The sequence below is a fragment of the Ambystoma mexicanum genome, chromosome 6q (genome assembly GCF_040938575.1).
Source record: "Ambystoma mexicanum isolate Mex_15411 chromosome 6q, UKY_AmexF1_1, whole genome shotgun sequence".
Lineage (NCBI taxonomy): Eukaryota > Metazoa > Chordata > Amphibia > Caudata > Ambystomatidae > Ambystoma > Ambystoma mexicanum.
The window spans coordinates 1,629,315,599-1,629,333,404 of NC_090937.1; the positions used below are offsets into that span (position 1 = coordinate 1,629,315,599).

Sequence of the window (17,806 nt, forward strand, 5' to 3'; positions counted from 1 at the left end):
TTATGTTTTTGTGTCATGGCATTAGGGCACAAAGAGCTGTAAGTGCCTGGATGCAATGTCATTCCTTGAACTTGCTGCCTCGTTCCACTCTTGCGCTAAATAGGGGAGGGTCCCAGCCCAGCCAACAAAATGTACTGTTCAATCAAACCAAACTTAAAACCAAGCTCCTTTTTTAAGGGGTCCCGGGGAAATGTTGGGCTGACCGGCAAGACCTCATGATGCGAACTGCTTCTGCGTCAAACGCAAGCTTTTTTCATTCCCAGCCAATGACTTATTCTTATTTCTAAGGGCCGCTCCATCAGACAGCCCAGACAGGCAGGCGTTGGTGGTATAGTGGTGAGCATAGCTGCCTTCCAAGCAGTTGACCTGGGTTCGATTCCCGGCCAACGCAGATCAAATCTTTAAATTGTTCAAAATGCATTTTTTGGAAATCAGACTCATGCTGAAAGCAAAGCTGACACACTTTTCGTGAAAATCAAAACCCCATCCAGGAAAGGTTCTTGCATCCTAGTTTCTGCAACTGTCTATCGGTGAGGGGATTGAAGCGAGCAGGGCTCCTGGCCCCTCCCCGACAAAGCCCTGACGAAGGCCTGACAAAGGCCTATTCGCCTTGCCCTGACGGGCCTTGGTCCCAGCAGGCCACCGAGCACAGCACCTCAGCCTATTAGAGTGAGGTTTCAGGATCTCTCTCATCCTGTAAACCAACATACTGAAGAAGGTGAAACGTGTGGCTGCGCTCCTCACATGCTGAAGCAGCAGCAGCCCTTTCCCTGAAGCAAAGTTCCTTCATTCCTCCCTCCCATAACCCTTAGCAGGGGATTTATGGTAATTGAGTTGAGTTTCCAAACTGGCCCTTCCTTCCTTCCTTCCCATATCTGCCAGCTCGAGAAGGCTTGTTTTGTTGCACCTGGGAAGTAAAGTATCTATTTGCGAGAGAGAGAGAATGAGAGAGAGAGACAGAGAGAGAGAGACAGAGAGAGAAGGGGAAGGGGTGTTGGCAGTTAGGGTGTGAGCTAGAGAAATGAGGCCTGTCTGCAAAAGGCCATGGGATGGGAGTGCGTGGTTGCAGGTTGTTTGGCTTTGTAAGGCCTACTGCCCGCTTCACTCGAAACTGGGTCTAGGGTTGTCGGTTTGTAGGCTGTAAAAGCCCAGAAAAGCTCTTGTTCTCCAACCAGCAGAGTGGCGCAGCGGAAGCGTGCTGGGCCCATAACCCAGAGGTCGATGGATCGAAACCATCCTCTGCTAACTTTTTTCAAATTATGTTTTTGTGTCATGGCATTAGGGCACAAAGAGCTGTAAGTGCCTGGATGCAATGTCATTCCTTGAACTTGCTGCCTCGTTCCACTCTTGCGCTAAATAGGAGAGGGTCCCAGCCCAGCCAACAAAATGTACTGTTCAATCAAACCAAACTTAAAACCAAGCTCCTTTTTTAAGGGGTCCCGGGGAAATGTTGGGCTGACCGGCAAGACCTCATGATGCGAACTGCTTCTGCGTCAAACGCAAGCTTTTTTCATTCCCAGCCAATGACTTATTCTTATTTCTAAGGGCCGCTCCATCAGATAGCCCAGACAGGCAGGCGTTGGTGGTATAGTGGTGAGCATAGCTGCCTTCCAAGCAGTTGACCCGGGTTCGATTCCTGGCCAACGCAGATCAAATCTTTAAATTGTTCAAAATGCATTTTTTGGAAATCAGACTCATGCTGAAAGCAAAGCTGACACACTTTTCGTGAAAATCAAAACCCCATCCAGGAAAGGTTCTTGCATCCTAGTTTCTGCAACTGTCTATCGGTGAGGGGATTGAAGCGAGCAGGGCTCCTGGCCCCTCCCCGACAAAGCCCTGACGAAGGCCTGACAAAGGCCTATTCGCCTTGCCCTGACGGGCCTTGGTCCCAGCAGGCCACCGAGCACAGCACCTCAGCCTATTAGAGTGAGGTTTCAGGATCTCTCTCATCCTGTAAACCAACATACTGAAGAAGGTGAAACGTGTGGCTGCGCTCCTCACATGCTGAAGCAGCAGCAGCCCTTTCCCTGAAGCAAAGTTCCTTCATTCCTCCCTCCCATAACCCTTAGCAGGGGATTTATGGTAATTGAGTTGAGTTTCCAAACTGGCCCTTCCTTCCTTCCCATATCTGCCAGCTCGAGAAGGCTTGTTTTGTTGCCCCTGGGAAGTAAAGTATCTATTTGCGAGAGAGAGAGAATGAGAGAGAGAGACAGAGAGAGAGAGACAGAGAGAGAAGGGGAAGGGGTGTTGGCAGTTAGGGTGTGAGCTAGAGAAATGAGGCCTGTCTGCAAAAGGCCATGGGATGGGAGTGCGTGGTTGCAGGTTGTTTGGCTTTGTAAGGCCTACTGCCCGCTTCACTCGAAACTGGGTCTAGGGTTGTCGGTTTGTAGGCTGTAAAAGCCCAGAAAAGCTCTTGTTCTCCAACCAGCAGAGTGGCGCAGCGGAAGCGTGCTGGGCCCATAACCCAGAGGTCGATGGATCGAAACCATCCTCTGCTAACTTTTTTCAAATTATGTTTTTGTGTCATGGCATTAGGGCACAAAGAGCTGTAAGTGCCTGGATGCAATGTCATTCCTTGAACTTGCTGCCTCGTTCCACTCTTGCGCTAAATAGGAGAGGGTCCCAGCCCAGCCAACAAAATGCACTGTTCAATCAAACCAAACTTAAAACCAAGCTCCTTTTTTAAGGGGTCCCGGGGAAATGTTGGGCTGACCGGCAAGACCTCATGATGCGAACTGCTTCTGCGTCAAACGCAAGCTTTTTTCATTCCCAGCCAATGACTTATTCTTATTTCTAAGGGCCGCTCCATCAGATAGCCCAGACAGGCAGGCGTTGGTGGTATAGTGGTGAGCATAGCTGCCTTCCAAGCAGTTGACCCGGGTTCGATTCCCGGCCAACGCAGATCAAATCTTTAAATTGTTCAAAATGCATTTTTTGGAAATCAGACTCATGCTGAAAGCAAAGCTGACACACTTTTCGTGAAAATCAAAACCCCATCCAGGAAAGGTTCTTGCATCCTAGTTTCTGCAACTGTCTATCGGTGAGGGGATTGAAGCGAGCAGGGCTCCTGGCCCCTCCCCGACAAAGCCCTGACGAAGGCCTGACAAAGGCCTATTCGCCTTGCCCTGACGGGCCTTGGTCCCAGCAGGCCACCGAGCACAGCACCTCAGCCTATTAGAGTGAGGTTTCAGGATCTCTCTCATCCTGTAAACCAACATACTGAAGAAGGTGAAACGTGTGGCTGCGCTCCTCACATGCTGAAGCAGCAGCAGCCCTTTCCCTGAAGCAAAGTTCCTTCATTCCTCCCTCCCATAACCCTTAGCAGGGGATTTATGGTAATTGAGTTGAGTTTCCAAACTGGCCCTTCCTTCCTTCCTTCCCATATCTGCCAGCTCGAGAAGGCTTGTTTTGTTGCACCTGGGAAGTAAAGTATCTATTTGCGAGAGAGAGAGAATGAGAGAGAGAGACAGAGAGAGAGAGACAGAGAGAGAAGGGGAAGGGGTGTTGGCAGTTAGGGTGTGAGCTAGAGAAATGAGGCCTGTCTGCAAAAGGCCATGGGATGGGAGTGCGTGGTTGCAGGTTGTTTGGCTTTGTAAGGCCTACTGCCCGCTTCACTCGAAACTGGGTCTAGGGTTGTCGGTTTGTAGGCTGTAAAAGCCCATAAAAGCTCTTGTTCTCCAACCAGCAGAGTGGCGCAGCGGAAGCGTGCTGGGCCCATAACCCAGAGGTCGATGGATCGAAACCATCCTCTGCTAACTTTTTTCAAATTATGTTTTTGTGTCATGGCATTAGGGCACAAAGAGCTGTAAGTGCCTGGATGCAATGTCATTCCTTGAACTTGCTGCCTCGTTCCACTCTTGCGCTAAATAGGAGAGGGTCCCAGCCCAGCCAACAAAATGTACTGTTCAATCAAACCAAACTTAAAACCAAGCTCCTTTTTTAAGGGGTCCCGGGGAAATGTTGGGCTGACCGGCAAGACCTCATGATGCGAACTGCTTCTGCGTCAAACGCAAGCTTTTTTCATTCCCAGCCAATGACTTATTCTTATTTCTAAGGGCCGCTCCATCAGATAGCCCAGACAGGCAGGCGTTGGTGGTATAGTGGTGAGCATAGCTGCCTTCCAAGCAGTTGACCCGGGTTCGATTCCCGGCCAACGCAGATCAAATCTTTAAATTGTTCAAAATGCATTTTTTGGAAATCAGACTCATGCTGAAAGCAAAGCTGACACACTTTTCGTGAAAATCAAAACCCCATCCAGGAAAGGTTCTTGCATCCTAGTTTCTGCAACTGTCTATCGGTGAGGGGATTGAAGCGAGCAGGGCTCCTGGCCCCTCCCCGACAAAGCCCTGACGAAGGCCTGACAAAGGCCTATTCGCCTTGCCCTGACGGGCCTTGGTCCCAGCAGGCCACCAAGCACAGCACCTCAGCCTATTAGAGTGAGGTTTCAGGATCTCTCTCATCCTGTAAACCAACATACTGAAGAAGGTGAAACGTGTGGCTGCGCTCCTCACATGCTGAAGCAGCAGCAGCCCTTTCCCTGAAGCAAAGTTCCTTCATTCCTCCCTCCCATAACCCTTAGCAGGGGATTTATGGTAATTGAGTTGAGTTTCCAAACTGGCCCTTCCTTCCTTCCTTCCCATATCTGCCAGCTCGAGAAGGCTTGTTTTGTTGCACCTGGGAAGTAAAGTATCTATTTGCGAGAGAGAGAGAATGAGAGAGAGAGACAGAGAGAGAGAGACAGAGAGAGAAGGGGAAGGGGTGTTGGCAGTTAGGGTGTGAGCTAGAGAAATGAGGCCTGTCTGCAAAAGGCCATGGGATGGGAGTGCGTGGTTGCAGGTTGTTTGGCTTTGTAAGGCCTACTGCCCGCTTCACTCGAAAATGGGTCTAGGGTTGTCGGTTTGTAGGCTGTAAAAGCCCAGAAAAGCTTTTGTTCTCCAACCAGCAGAGTGGCGCAGCGGAAGCGTGCTGGGCCCATAACCCAGAGGTCGATGGATCGAAACCATCCTCTGCTAACTTTTTTCAAATTATGTTTTTGTGTCATGGCATTAGGGCACAAAGAGCTGTAAGTGCCTGGATGCAATGTCATTCCTTGAACTTGCTGCCTCGTTCCACTCTTGCGCTAAATAGGAGAGGGTCCCAGCCCAGCCAACAAAATGCACTGTTCAATCAAACCAAACTTAAAACCAAGCTCCTTTTTTAAGGGGTCCCGGGGAAATGTTGGGCTGACCGGCAAGACCTCATGATGCGAACTGCTTCTGCGTCAAACGCAAGCTTTTTTCATTCCCAGCCAATGACTTATTCTTATTTCTAAGGGCCGCTCCATCAGATAGCCCAGACAGGCAGGCGTTGGTGGTATAGTGGTGAGCATAGCTGCCTTCCAAGCAGTTGACCCGGGTTCGATTCCCGGCCAACGCAGATCAAATCTTTAAATTGTTCAAAATGCATTTTTTGGAAATCAGACTCATGCTGAAAGCAAAGCTGACACACTTTTCGTGAAAATCAAAACCCCATCCAGGAAAGGTTCTTGCATCCTAGTTTCTGCAACTGTCTATCGGTGAGGGGATTGAAGCGAGCAGGGCTCCTGGCCCCTCCCCGACAAAGCCCTGACGAAGGCCTGACAAAGGCCTATTCGCCTTGCCCTGACGGGCCTTGGTCCCAGCAGGCCACCGAGCACAGCACCTCAGCCTATTAGAGTGAGGTTTCAGGATCTCTCTCATCCTGTAAACCAACATACTGAAGAAGGTGAAACGTGTGGCTGCGCTCCTCACATGCTGAAGCAGCAGCAGCCCTTTCCCTGAAGCAAAGTTCCTTCATTCCTCCCTCCCATAACCCTTAGCAGGGGATTTATGGTAATTGAGTTGAGTTTCCAAACTGGCCCTTCCTTCCTTCCTTCCCATATCTGCCAGCTCGAGAAGGCTTGTTTTGTTGCACCTGGGAAGTAAAGTATCTATTTGCGAGAGAGAGAGAATGAGAGAGAGAGACAGAGAGAGAGAGACAGAGAGAGAAGGGGAAGGGGTGTTGGCAGTTAGGGTGTGAGCTAGAGAAATGAGGCCTGTCTGCAAAAGGCCATGGGATGGGAGTGCGTGGTTGCAGGTTGTTTGGCTTTGTAAGGCCTACTGCCCGCTTCACTCGAAACTGGGTCTAGGGTTGTCGGTTTGTAGGCTGTAAAAGCCCAGAAAAGCTCTTGTTCTCCAACCAGCAGAGTGGCGCAGCGGAAGCGTGCTGGGCCCATAACCCAGAGGTCGATGGATCGAAACCATCCTCTGCTAACTTTTTTCAAATTATGTTTTTGTGTCATGGCATTAGGGCACAAAGAGCTGTAAGTGCCTGGATGCAATGTCATTCCTTGAACTTGCTGCCTCGTTCCACTCTTGCGCTAAATAGGAGAGGGTCCCAGCCCAGCCAACAAAATGTACTGTTCAATCAAACCAAACTTAAAACCAAGCTCCTTTTTTAAGGGGTCCCGGGGAAATGTTGGGCTGACCGGCAAGACCTCATGATGCGAACTGCTTCTGCGTCAAACGCAAGCTTTTTTCATTCCCAGCCAATGACTTATTCTTATTTCTAAGGGCCGCTCCATCAGATAGCCCAGACAGGCAGGCGTTGGTGGTATAGTGGTGAGCATAGCTGCCTTCCAAGCAGTTGTTCAAAATGCATTTTTTGGAAATCAGACTCATGCTGAAAGCAAAGCTGACACACGTTTCTGCAACTGTCTATCGGTGAGGGGATTGAAGCGAGCAGGGCTCCTGGCCCCTCCCCGACAAAGCCCTGACGAAGGCCTGACAAAGGCCTATTCGCCTTGCCCTGACGGGCCTTGGTCCCAGCAGGCCACCGAGCACAGCACCTCAGCCTATTAGAGTGAGGTTTCAGGATCTCTCTCATCCTGTAAACCAACATACTGAAGAAGGTGAAACGTGTGGCTGCGCTCCTCACATGCTGAAGCAGCAGCAGCCCTTTCCCTGAAGCAAAGTTCCTTCATTCCTCCCTCCCATAACCCTTAGCAGGGGATTTATGGTAATTGAGTTGAGTTTCCAAACTGGCCCTTCCTTCCTTCCTTCCCATATCTGCCAGCTCGAGAAGGCTTGTTTTGTTGCCCCTGGGAAGTAAAGTATCTATTTGCGAGAGAGAGAGAATGAGAGAGAGAGACAGAGAGAGAGAGACAGAGAGAGAAGGGGAAGGGGTGTTGGCAGTTAGGGTGTGAGCTAGAGAAATGAGGCCTGTCTGCAAAAGGCCATGGGATGGGAGTGCGTGGTTGCAGGTTGTTTGGCTTTGTAAGGCCTACTGCCCGCTTCACTCGAAACTGGGTCTAGGGTTGTCGGTTTGTAGGCTGTAAAAGCCCAGAAAAGCTCTTGTTCTCCAACCAGCAGAGTGGCGCAGCGGAAGCGTGCTGGGCCCATAACCCAGAGGTCGATGGATCGAAACCATCCTCTGCTAACTTTTTTCAAATTATGTTTTTGTGTCATGGCATTAGGGCACAAAGAGCTGTAAGTGCCTGGATGCAATGTCATTCCTTGAACTTGCTGCCTCGTTCCACTCTTGCGCTAAATAGGAGAGGGTCCCAGCCCAGCCAACAAAATGTACTGTTCAATCAAACCAAACTTAAAACCAAGCTCCTTTTTTAAGGGGTCCCGGGGAAATGTTGGGCTGACCGGCAAGACCTCATGATGCGAACTGCTTCTGCGTCAAACGCAAGCTTTTTTCATTCCCAGCCAATGACTTATTCTTATTTCTAAGGGCCGCTCCATCAGATTGCCCAGACAGGCAGGCGTTGGTGGTATAGTGGTGAGCATAGCTGCCTTCCAAGCAGTTGACCCGGGTTCGATTCCCGGCCAACGCAGATCAAATCTTTAAATTGTTCAAAATGCATTTTTTGGAAATCAGACTCATGCTGAAAGCAAAGCTGACACACTTTTCGTGAAAATCAAAACCCCATCCAGGAAAGGTTCTTGCATCCTAGTTTCTGCAACTGTCTATCGGTGAGGGGATTGAAGCGAGCAGGGCTCCTGGCCCCTCCCCGACAAAGCCCTGACGAAGGCCTGACAAAGGCCTATTCGCCTTGCCCTGACGGGCCTTGGTCCCAGCAGGCCACTGAGCACAGCACCTCAGCCTATTAGAGTGAGGTTTCAGGATCTCTCTCATCCTGTAAACCAACATACTGAAGAAGGTGAAACGTGTGGCTGCGCTCCTCACATGCTGAAGCAGCAGCAGCCCTTTCCCTGAAGCAAAGTTCCTTCATTCCTCCCTCCCATAACCCTTAGCAGGGGATTTATGGTAATTGAGTTGAGTTTCCAAACTGGCCCTTCCTTCCTTCCTTCCCATATCTGCCAGCTCGAGAAGGCTTGTTTTGTTGCCCCTGGGAAGTAAAGTATCTATTTGCGAGAGAGAGAGAATGAGAGAGAGAGACAGAGAGAGAGAGACAGAGAGAGAAGGGGAAGGGGTGTTGGCAGTTAGGGTGTGAGCTAGAGAAATGAGGCCTGTCTGCAAAAGGCCATGGGATGGGAGTGCGTGGTTGCAGGTTGTTTGGCTTTGTAAGGCCTACTGCCCGCTTCACTCGAAACTGGGTCTAGGGTTGTCGGTTTGTAGGCTGTAAAAGCCCAGAAAAGCTCTTGTTCTCCAACCAACAGAGTGGCGCAGCGGAAGCGTGCTGGGCCCATAACCCAGAGGTCGATGGATCGAAACCATCCTCTGCTAACTTTTTTCAAATTATGTTTTTGTGTCATGGCATTAGGGCACAAAGAGCTGTAAGTGCCTGGATGCAATGTCATTCCTTGAACTTGCTGCCTCGTTCCACTCTTGCGCTAAATAGGAGAGGGTCCCAGCCCAGCCAACAAAATGTACTGTTCAATCAAACCAAACTTAAAACCAAGCTCCTTTTTTAAGGGGTCCCGGGGAAATGTTGGGCTGACCGGCAAGACCTCATGATGCGAACTGCTTCTGCGTCAAACGCAAGCTTTTTTCATTCCCAGCCAATGACTTATTCTTATTTCTAAGGGCCGCTCCATCAGCTAGCCCAGACAGGCAGGCGTTGGTGGTATAGTGGTGAGCATAGCTGCCTTCCAAGCAGTTGACCCGGGTTCGATTCCCGGCCAACGCAGATCAAATCTTTAAATTGTTCAAAATGCATTTTTTGGAAATCAGACTCATGCTGAAAGCAAAGCTGACACACTTTTCGTGAAAATCAAAACCCCATCCAGGAAAGGTTCTTGCATCCTAGTTTCTGCAACTGTCTATCGGTGAGGGGATTGAAGCGAGCAGGGCTCCTGGCCCCTCCCCGACAAAGCCCTGACGAAGGCCTGACAAAGGCCTATTCGCCTTGCCCTGACGGGCCTTGGTCCCAGCAGGCCACCGAGCACAGCACCTCAGCCTATTAGAGTGAGGTTTCAGGATCTCTCTCATCCTGTAAACCAACATACTGAAGAAGGTGAAACGTGTGGCTGCGCTCCTCACATGCTGAAGCAGCAGCAGCCCTTTCCCTGAAGCAAAGTTCCTTCATTCCTCCCTCCCATAACCCTTAGCAGGGGATTTATGGTAATTGAGTTGAGTTTCCAAACTGGCCCTTCCTTCCTTCCTTCCCATATCTGCCAGCTCGAGAAGGCTTGTTTTGTTGCCCCTGGGAAGTAAAGTATCTATTTGCGAGAGAGAGAGAATGAGAGAGAGAGACAGAGAGAGAGAGACAGAGAGAGAAGGGGAAGGGGTGTTGGCAGTTAGGGTGTGAGCTAGAGAAATGAGGCCTGTCTGCAAAAGGCCATGGGATGGGAGTGCGTGGTTGCAGGTTGTTTGGCTTTGTAAGGCCTACTGCCCGCTTCACTCGAAACTGGGTCTAGGGTTGTCGGTTTGTAGGCTGTAAAAGCCCAGAAAAGCTCTTGTTCTCCAACCAGCAGAGTGGCGCAGCGGAAGCGTGCTGGGCCCATAACCCAGAGGTCGATGGATCGAAACCATCCTCTGCTAACTTTTTTCAAATTATGTTTTTGTGTCATGGCATTAGGGCACAAAGAGCTGTAAGTGCCTGGATGCAATGTCATTCCTTGAACTTGCTGCCTCGTTCCACTCTTGCGCTAAATAGGAGAGGGTCCCAGCCCAGCCAACAAAATGTACTGTTCAATCAAACCAAACTTAAAACCAAGCTCCTTTTTTAAGGGGTCCCGGGGAAATGTTGGGCTGACCGGCAAGACCTCATGATGCGAACTGCTTCTGCGTCAAACGCAAGCTTTTTTCATTCCCAGCCAATGACTTATTCTTATTTCTAAGGGCCGCTCCATCAGATAGCCCAGACAGGCAGGCGTTGGTGGTATAGTGGTGAGCATAGCTGCCTTCCAAGCAGTTGACCCGGGTTCGATTCCCGGCCAACGCAGATCAAATCTTTAAATTGTTCAAAATGCATTTTTTGGAAATCAGACTCATGCTGAAAGCAAAGCTGACACACTTTTCGTGAAAATCAAAACCCCATCCAGGAAAGGTTCTTGCATCCTAGTTTCTGCAACTGTCTATCGGTGAGGGGATTGAAGCGAGCAGGGCTCCTGGCCCCTCCCCGACAAAGCCCTGACGAAGGCCTGACAAAGGCCTATTCGCCTTGCCCTGACGGGCCTTGGTCCCAGCAGGCCACTGAGCACAGCACCTCAGCCTATTAGAGTGAGGTTTCAGGATCTCTCTCATCCTGTAAACCAACATACTGAAGAAGGTGAAACGTGTGGCTGCGCTCCTCACATGCTGAAGCAGCAGCAGCCCTTTCCCTGAAGCAAAGTTCCTTCATTCCTCCCTCCCATAACCCTTAGCAGGGGTTTTATGGTAATTGAGTTGAGTTTCCAAACTGGCCCTTCCTTCCTTCCTTCCCATATCTGCCAGCTCGAGAAGGCTTGTTTTGTTGCCCCTGGGAAGTAAAGTATCTATTTGCGAGAGAGAGAGAATGAGAGAGAGAGACAGAGAGAGAGAGACAGAGAGAGAAGGGGAAGGGGTGTTGGCAGTTAGGGTGTGAGCTAGAGAAATGAGGCCTGTCTGCAAAAGGCCATGGGATGGGAGTGCGTGGTTGCAGGTTGTTTGGCTTTGTAAGGCCTACTGCCCGCTTTACTCGAAACTGGGTCTAGGGTTGTCGGTTTGTAGGCTGTAAAAGCCCAGAAAAGCTCTTGTTCTCCAACCAGCAGAGTGGCGCAGCGGAAGCGTGCTGGGCCCATAACCCAGAGGTCGATGGATCGAAACCATCCTCTGCTAACTTTTTTCAAATTATGTTTTTGTGTCATGGCATTAGGGCACAAAGAGCTGTAAGTGCCTGGATGCAATGTCATTCCTTGAACTTGCTGCCTCGTTCCACTCTTGCGCTAAATAGGAGAGGGTCCCAGCCCAGCCAACAAAATGTACTGTTCAATCAAACCAAACTTAAAACCAAGCTCCTTTTTTAAGGGGTCCCGGGGAAATGTTGGGCTGACCGGCAAGACCTCATGATGCGAACTGCTTCTGCGTCAAACGCAAGCTTTTTTCATTCCCAGCCAATGACTTATTCTTATTTCTAAGGGCCGCTCCATCAGATAGCCCAGACAGGCAGGCGTTGGTGGTATAGTGGTGAGCATAGCTGCCTTCCAAGCAGTTGACCCGGGTTCGATTCCCGGCCAACGCAGATCAAATCTTTAAATTGTTCAAAATGCATTTTTTGGAAATCAGACTCATGCTGAAAGCAAAGCTGACACACTTTTCGTGAAAATCAAAACCCCATCCAGGAAAGGTTCTTGCATCCTAGTTTCTGCAACTGTCTATCGGTGAGGGGATTGAAGCGAGCAGGGCTCCTGGCCCCTCCCCGACAAAGCCCTGACGAAGGCCTGACAAAGGCCTATTCGCCTTGCCCTGACGGGCCTTGGTCCCAGCAGGCCACCGAGCACAGCACCTCAGCCTATTAGAGTGAGGTTTCAGGATCTCTCTCATCCTGTAAACCAACATACTGAAGAAGGTGAAACGTGTGGCTGCGCTCCTCACATGCTGAAGCAGCAGCAGCCCTTTCCCTGAAGCAAAGTTCCTTCATTCCTCCCTCCCATAACCCTTAGCAGGGGATTTATGGTAATTGAGTTGAGTTTCCAAACTGGCCCTTCCTTCCTTCCTTCCCATATCTGCCAGCTCGAGAAGGCTTGTTTTGTTGCCCCTGGGAAGTAAAGTATCTATTTGCGAGAGAGAGAGAATGAGAGAGAGAGACAGAGAGAGAGAGACAGAGAGAGAAGGGGAAGGGGTGTTGGCAGTTAGGGTGTGAGCTAGAGAAATGAGGCCTGTCTGCAAAAGGCCATGGGATGGGAGTGCGTGGTTGCAGGTTGTTTGGCTTTGTAAGGCCTACTGCCCGCTTCACTCGAAACTGGGTCTAGGGTTGTCGGTTTGTAGGCTGTAAAAGCCCAGAAAAGCTCTTGTTCTCCAACCAGCAGAGTGGCGCAGCGGAAGCGTGCTGGGCCCATAACCCAGAGGTCGATGGATCGAAACCATCCTCTGCTAACTTTTTTCAAATTATGTTTTTGTGTCATGGCATTAGGGCACAAAGAGCTGTAAGTGCCTGGATGCAATGTCATTCCTTGAACTTGCTGCCTCGTTCCACTCTTGCGCTAAATAGGAGAGGGTCCCAGCCCAGCCAACAAAATGTACTGTTCAATCAAACCAAACTTAAAACCAAGCTCCTTTTTTAAGGGGTCCCGGGGAAATGTTGGGCTGACCGGCAAGACCTCATGATGCGAACTGCTTCTGCGTCAAACGCAAGCTTTTTTCATTCCCAGCCAATGACTTATTCTTATTTCTAAGGGCCGCTCCATCAGATAGCCCAGACAGGCAGGCGTTGGTGGTATAGTGGTGAGCATAGCTGCCTTCCAAGCAGTTGACCCGGGTTCGATTCCCGGCCAACGCAGATCAAATCTTTAAATTGTTCAAAATGCATTTTTTGGAAATCAGACTCATGCTGAAAGCAAAGCTGACACACTTTTCGTGAAAATCAAAACCCCATCCAGGAAAGGTTCTTGCATCCTAGTTTCTGCAACTGTCTATCGGTGAGGGGATTGAAGCGAGCAGGGCTCCTGGCCCCTCCCCGACAAAGCCCTGACGAAGGCCTGACAAAGGCCTATTCGCCTTGCCCTGACGGGCCTTGGTCCCAGCAGGCCACCGAGCACAGCACCTCAGCCTATTAGAGTGAGGTTTCAGGATCTCTCTCATCCTGTAAACCAACATACTGAAGAAGGTGAAACGTGTGGCTGCGCTCCTCACATGCTGAAGCAGCAGCAGCCCTTTCCCTGAAGCAAAGTTCCTTCATTCCTCCCTCCCATAACCCTTAGCAGGGGATTTATGGTAATTGAGTTGAGTTTCCAAACTGGCCCTTCCTTCCTTCCTTCCCATATCTGCCAGCTCGAGAAGGCTTGTTTTGTTGCACCTGGGAAGTAAAGTATCTATTTGCGAGAGAGAGAGAATGAGAGAGAGAGACAGAGAGAGAGAGACAGAGAGAGAAGGGGAAGGGGTGTTGGCAGTTAGGGTGTGAGCTAGAGAAATGAGGCCTGTCTGCAAAAGGCCATGGGATGGGAGTGCGTGGTTGCAGGTTGTTTGGCTTTGTAAGGCCTACTGCCCGCTTCACTCGAAACTGGGTCTAGGGTTGTCGGTTTGTAGGCTGTAAAAGCCCAGAAAAGCTCTTGTTCTCCAACCAGCAGAGTGGCGCAGCGGAAGCGTGCTGGGCCCATAACCCAGAGGTCGATGGATCGAAACCATCCTCTGCTAACTTTTTTCAAATTATGTTTTTGTGTCATGGCATTAGGGCACAAAGAGCTGTAAGTGCCTGGATGCAATGTCATTCCTTGAACTTGCTGCCTCGTTCCACTCTTGCGCTAAATAGGAGAGGGTCCCAGCCCAGCCAACAAAATGTACTGTTCAATCAAACCAAACTTAAAACCAAGCTCCTTTTTTAAGGGGTCCCGGGGAAATGTTGGGCTGACCGGCAAGACCTCATGATGCGAACTGCTTCTGCGTCAAACGCAAGCTTTTTTCATTCCCAGCCAATGACTTATTCTTATTTCTAAGGGCCGCTCCATCAGATAGCCCAGACAGGCAGGCGTTGGTGGTATAGTGGTGAGCATAGCTGCCTTCCAAGCAGTTGACCCGGGTTCGATTCCCGGCCAACGCAGATCAAATCTTTAAATTGTTCAAAATGCATTTTTTGGAAATCAGACTCATGCTGAAAGCAAAGCTGACACACTTTTCGTGAAAATCAAAACCCCATCCAGGAAAGGTTCTTGCATCCTAGTTTCTGCAACTGTCTATCGGTGAGGGGATTGAAGCGAGCAGGGCTCCTGGCCCCTCCCCGACAAAGCCCTGACGAAGGCCTGACAAAGGCCTATTCGCCTTGCCCTGACGGGCCTTGGTCCCAGCAGGCCACTGAGCACAGCACCTCAGCCTATTAGAGTGAGGTTTCAGGATCTCTCTCATCCTGTAAACCAACATACTGAAGAAGGTGAAACGTGTGGCTGCGCTCCTCACATGCTGAAGCAGCAGCAGCCCTTTCCCTGAAGCAAAGTTCCTTCATTCCTCCCTCCCATAACCCTTAGCAGGGGATTTATGGTAATTGAGTTGAGTTTCCAAACTGGCCCTTCCTTCCTTCCTTCCCATATCTGCCAGCTCGAGAAGGCTTGTTTTGTTGCCCCTGGGAAGTAAAGTATCTATTTGCGAGAGAGAGAGAATGAGAGAGAGAGACAGAGAGAGAGAGACAGAGAGAGAAGGGGAAGGGGTGTTGGCAGTTAGGGTGTGAGCTAGAGAAATGAGGCCTGTCTGCAAAAGGCCATGGGATGGGAGTGCGTGGTTGCAGGTTGTTTGGCTTTGTAAGGCCTACTGCCCGCTTCACTCGAAACTGGGTCTAGGGTTGTCGGTTTGTAGGCTGTAAAAGCCCAGAAAAGCTCTTGTTCTCCAACCAGCAGAGTGGCGCAGCGGAAGCGTGCTGGGCCCATAACCCAGAGGTCGATGGATCGAAACCATCCTCTGCTAACTTTTTTCAAATTATGTTTTTGTGTCATGGCATTAGGGCACAAAGAGCTGTAAGTGCCTGGATGCAATGTCATTCCTTGAACTTGCTGCCTCGTTCCACTCTTGCGCTAAATAGGAGAGGGTCCCAGCCCAGCCAACAAAATGTACTGTTCAATCAAACCAAACTTAAAACCAAGCTCCTTTTTTAAGGGGTCCCGGGGAAATGTTGGGCTGACCGGCAAGACCTCATGATGCGAACTGCTTCTGCGTCAAACGCAAGCTTTTTTCATTCCCAGCCAATGACTTATTCTTATTTCTAAGGGCCGCTCCATCAGATAGCCCAGACAGGCAGGCGTTGGTGGTATAGTGGTGAGCATAGCTGCCTTCCAAGCAGTTGACCTGGGTTCGATTCCCGGCCAACGCAGATCAAATCTTTAAATTGTTCAAAATGCATTTTTTGGAAATCAGACTCATGCTGAAAGCAAAGCTGACACACTTTTCGTGAAAATCAAAACCCCATCCAGGAAAGGTTCTTGCATCCTAGTTTCTGCAACTGTCTATCGGTGAGGGGATTGAAGCGAGCAGGGCTCCTGGCCCCTCCCCGACAAAGCCCTGACGAAGGCCTGACAAAGGCCTATTCGCCTTGCCCTGACGGGCCTTGGTCCCAGCAGGCCACCGAGCACAGCACCTCAGCCTATTAGAGTGAGGTTTCAGGATCTCTCTCATCCTGTAAACCAACATACTGAAGAAGGTGAAACGTGTGGCTGCGCTCCTCACATGCTGAAGCAGCAGCAGCCCTTTCCCTGAAGCAAAGTTCCTTCATTCCTCCCTCCCATAACCCTTAGCAGGGGATTTATGGTAATTGAGTTGAGTTTCCAAACTGGCCCTTCCTTCCTTCCTTCCCATATCTGCCAGCTCGAGAAGGCTTGTTTTGTTGCCCCTGGGAAGTAAAGTATCTATTTGCGAGAGAGAGAGAATGAGAGAGAGAGACAGAGAGAGAGAGACAGAGAGAGAAGGGGAAGGGGTGTTGGCAGTTAGGGTGTGAGCTAGAGAAATGAGGCCTGTCTGCAAAAGGCCATGGGATGGGAGTGCGTGGTTGCAGGTTGTTTGGCTTTGTAAGGCCTACTGCCCGCTTCACTCGAAACTGGGTCTAGGGTTGTCGGTTTGTAGGCTGTAAAAGCCCAGAAAAGCTCTTGTTCTCCAACCAGCAGAGTGGCGAAGCGGAAGCGTGCTGGGCCCATAACCCAGAGGTCGATGGATCGAAACCATCCTCTGCTAACTTTTTTCAAATTATGTTTTTGTGTCATGGCATTAGGGCACAAAGAGCTGTAAGTGCCTGGATGCAATGTCATTCCTTGAACTTGCTGCCTCGTTCCACTCTTGCGCTAAATAGGAGAGGGTCCCAGCCCAGCCAACAAAATGTACTGTTCAATCAAACCAAACTTAAAACCAAGCTCCTTTTTTAAGGGGTCCCGGGGAAATGTTGGGCTGACCGGCAAGACCTCATGATGCGAACTGCTTCTGCGTCAAACGCAAGCTTTTTTCATTCCCAGCCAATGACTTATTCTTATTTCTAAGGGCCGCTCCATCAGATAGCCCAGACAGGCAGGCGTTGGTGGTATAGTGGTGAGCATAGCTGCCTTCCAAGCAGTTGACCCGGGTTCGATTCCCGGCCAACGCAGATCAAATCTTTAAATTGTTCAAAATGCATTTTTTGGAAATCAGACTCATGCTGAAAGCAAAGCTGACACACTTTTCGTGAAAATCAAAACCCCATCCAGGAAAGGTTCTTGCATCCTAGTTTCTGCAACTGTCTATCGGTGAGGGGATTGAAGCGAGCAGGGCTCCTGGCCCCTCCCCGACAAAGCCCTGACGAAGGCCTGACAAAGGCCTATTCGCCTTGCCCTGACGGGCCTTGGTCCCAGCAGGCCACCGAGCACAGCACCTCAGCCTATTAGAGTGAGGTTTCAGGATCTCTCTCATCCTGTAAACCAACATACTGAAGAAGGTGAAACGTGTGGCTGCGCTCCTCACATGCTGAAGCAGCAGCAGCCCTTTCCCTGAAGCAAAGTTCCTTCATTCCTCCCTCCCATAACCCTTAGCAGGGGATTTATGGTAATTGAGTTGAGTTTCCAAACTGGCCCTTCCTTCCTTCCTTCCCATATCTGCCAGCTCGAGAAGGCTTGTTTTGTTGCACCTGGGAAGTAAAGTATCTATTTGCGAGAGAGAGAGAATGAGAGAGAGAGACAGAGAGAGAGAGACAGAGAGAGAAGGGGAAGGGGTGTTGGCAGTTAGGGTGTGAGCTAGAGAAATGAGGCCTGTCTGCAAAAGGCCATGGGATGGGAGTGCGTGGTTGCAGGTTGTTTGGCTTTGTAAGGCCTACTGCCCGCTTCACTCGAAAATGGGTCTAGGGTTGTCGGTTTGTAGGCTGTAAAAGCCCAGAAAAGCTTTTGTTCTCCAACCAGCAGAGTGGCGCAGCGGAAGCGTGCTGGGCCCATAACCCAGAGGTCGATGGATCGAAACCATCCTCTGCTAACTTTTTTCAAATTATGTTTTTGTGTCATGGCATTAGGGCACAAAGAGTTGTAAGTGCCTGGATGCAATGTCATTCCTTGAACTTGCTGCCTCGTTCCACTCTTGCGCTAAATAGGAGAGGGTCCCAGCCCAGCCAACAAAATGTACTGTTCAATCAAACCAAACTTAAAACCAAGCTCCTTTTTTAAGGGGTCCCGGGGAAATGTTGGGCTGACCGGCAAGACCTCATGATGCGAACTGCTTCTGCGTCAAACGCAAGCTTTTTTCATTCCCAGCCAATGACTTATTCTTATTTCTAAGGGCCGCTCCATCAGAT

The 17,806-nt window shown here is 50.1% G+C and overlaps 10 non-coding genes across 10 annotated transcripts; all 10 read left to right on the top strand.

Moving 5' to 3' along the window:
- The first annotated feature begins 2,829 nt into the window (after positions 1-2,829).
- Positions 2,830-2,901, top strand: TRNAG-UCC (transfer RNA glycine (anticodon UCC)). Its single transcript has one exon. It is a non-coding gene; the product is annotated as a tRNA-Gly (tRNA).
- Positions 2,902-4,086: 1,185 nt separating this feature from the next.
- TRNAG-UCC (transfer RNA glycine (anticodon UCC)) lies at positions 4,087-4,158 on the top strand. The gene has a single exon. It is a non-coding gene; the product is annotated as a tRNA-Gly (tRNA).
- A 1,185-nt stretch (positions 4,159-5,343) lies between these two features.
- On the top strand, positions 5,344-5,415 carry TRNAG-UCC (transfer RNA glycine (anticodon UCC)). Its single transcript has one exon. It is a non-coding gene; the product is annotated as a tRNA-Gly (tRNA).
- Positions 5,416-7,765: 2,350 nt separating this feature from the next.
- On the top strand, positions 7,766-7,837 carry TRNAG-UCC (transfer RNA glycine (anticodon UCC)). The gene has a single exon. It is a non-coding gene; the product is annotated as a tRNA-Gly (tRNA).
- Positions 7,838-9,022: 1,185 nt separating this feature from the next.
- On the top strand, positions 9,023-9,094 carry TRNAG-UCC (transfer RNA glycine (anticodon UCC)). The gene has a single exon. It is a non-coding gene; the product is annotated as a tRNA-Gly (tRNA).
- Positions 9,095-10,279: 1,185 nt separating this feature from the next.
- TRNAG-UCC (transfer RNA glycine (anticodon UCC)) lies at positions 10,280-10,351 on the top strand. Its single transcript has one exon. It is a non-coding gene; the product is annotated as a tRNA-Gly (tRNA).
- A 1,185-nt stretch (positions 10,352-11,536) lies between these two features.
- TRNAG-UCC (transfer RNA glycine (anticodon UCC)) lies at positions 11,537-11,608 on the top strand. Its single transcript has one exon. It is a non-coding gene; the product is annotated as a tRNA-Gly (tRNA).
- A 1,185-nt stretch (positions 11,609-12,793) lies between these two features.
- TRNAG-UCC (transfer RNA glycine (anticodon UCC)) lies at positions 12,794-12,865 on the top strand. The gene has a single exon. It is a non-coding gene; the product is annotated as a tRNA-Gly (tRNA).
- A 1,185-nt stretch (positions 12,866-14,050) lies between these two features.
- TRNAG-UCC (transfer RNA glycine (anticodon UCC)) lies at positions 14,051-14,122 on the top strand. Its single transcript has one exon. It is a non-coding gene; the product is annotated as a tRNA-Gly (tRNA).
- A 2,442-nt stretch (positions 14,123-16,564) lies between these two features.
- TRNAG-UCC (transfer RNA glycine (anticodon UCC)) lies at positions 16,565-16,636 on the top strand. The gene has a single exon. It is a non-coding gene; the product is annotated as a tRNA-Gly (tRNA).
- The last annotated feature ends 1,170 nt before the right edge of the window (positions 16,637-17,806 follow it).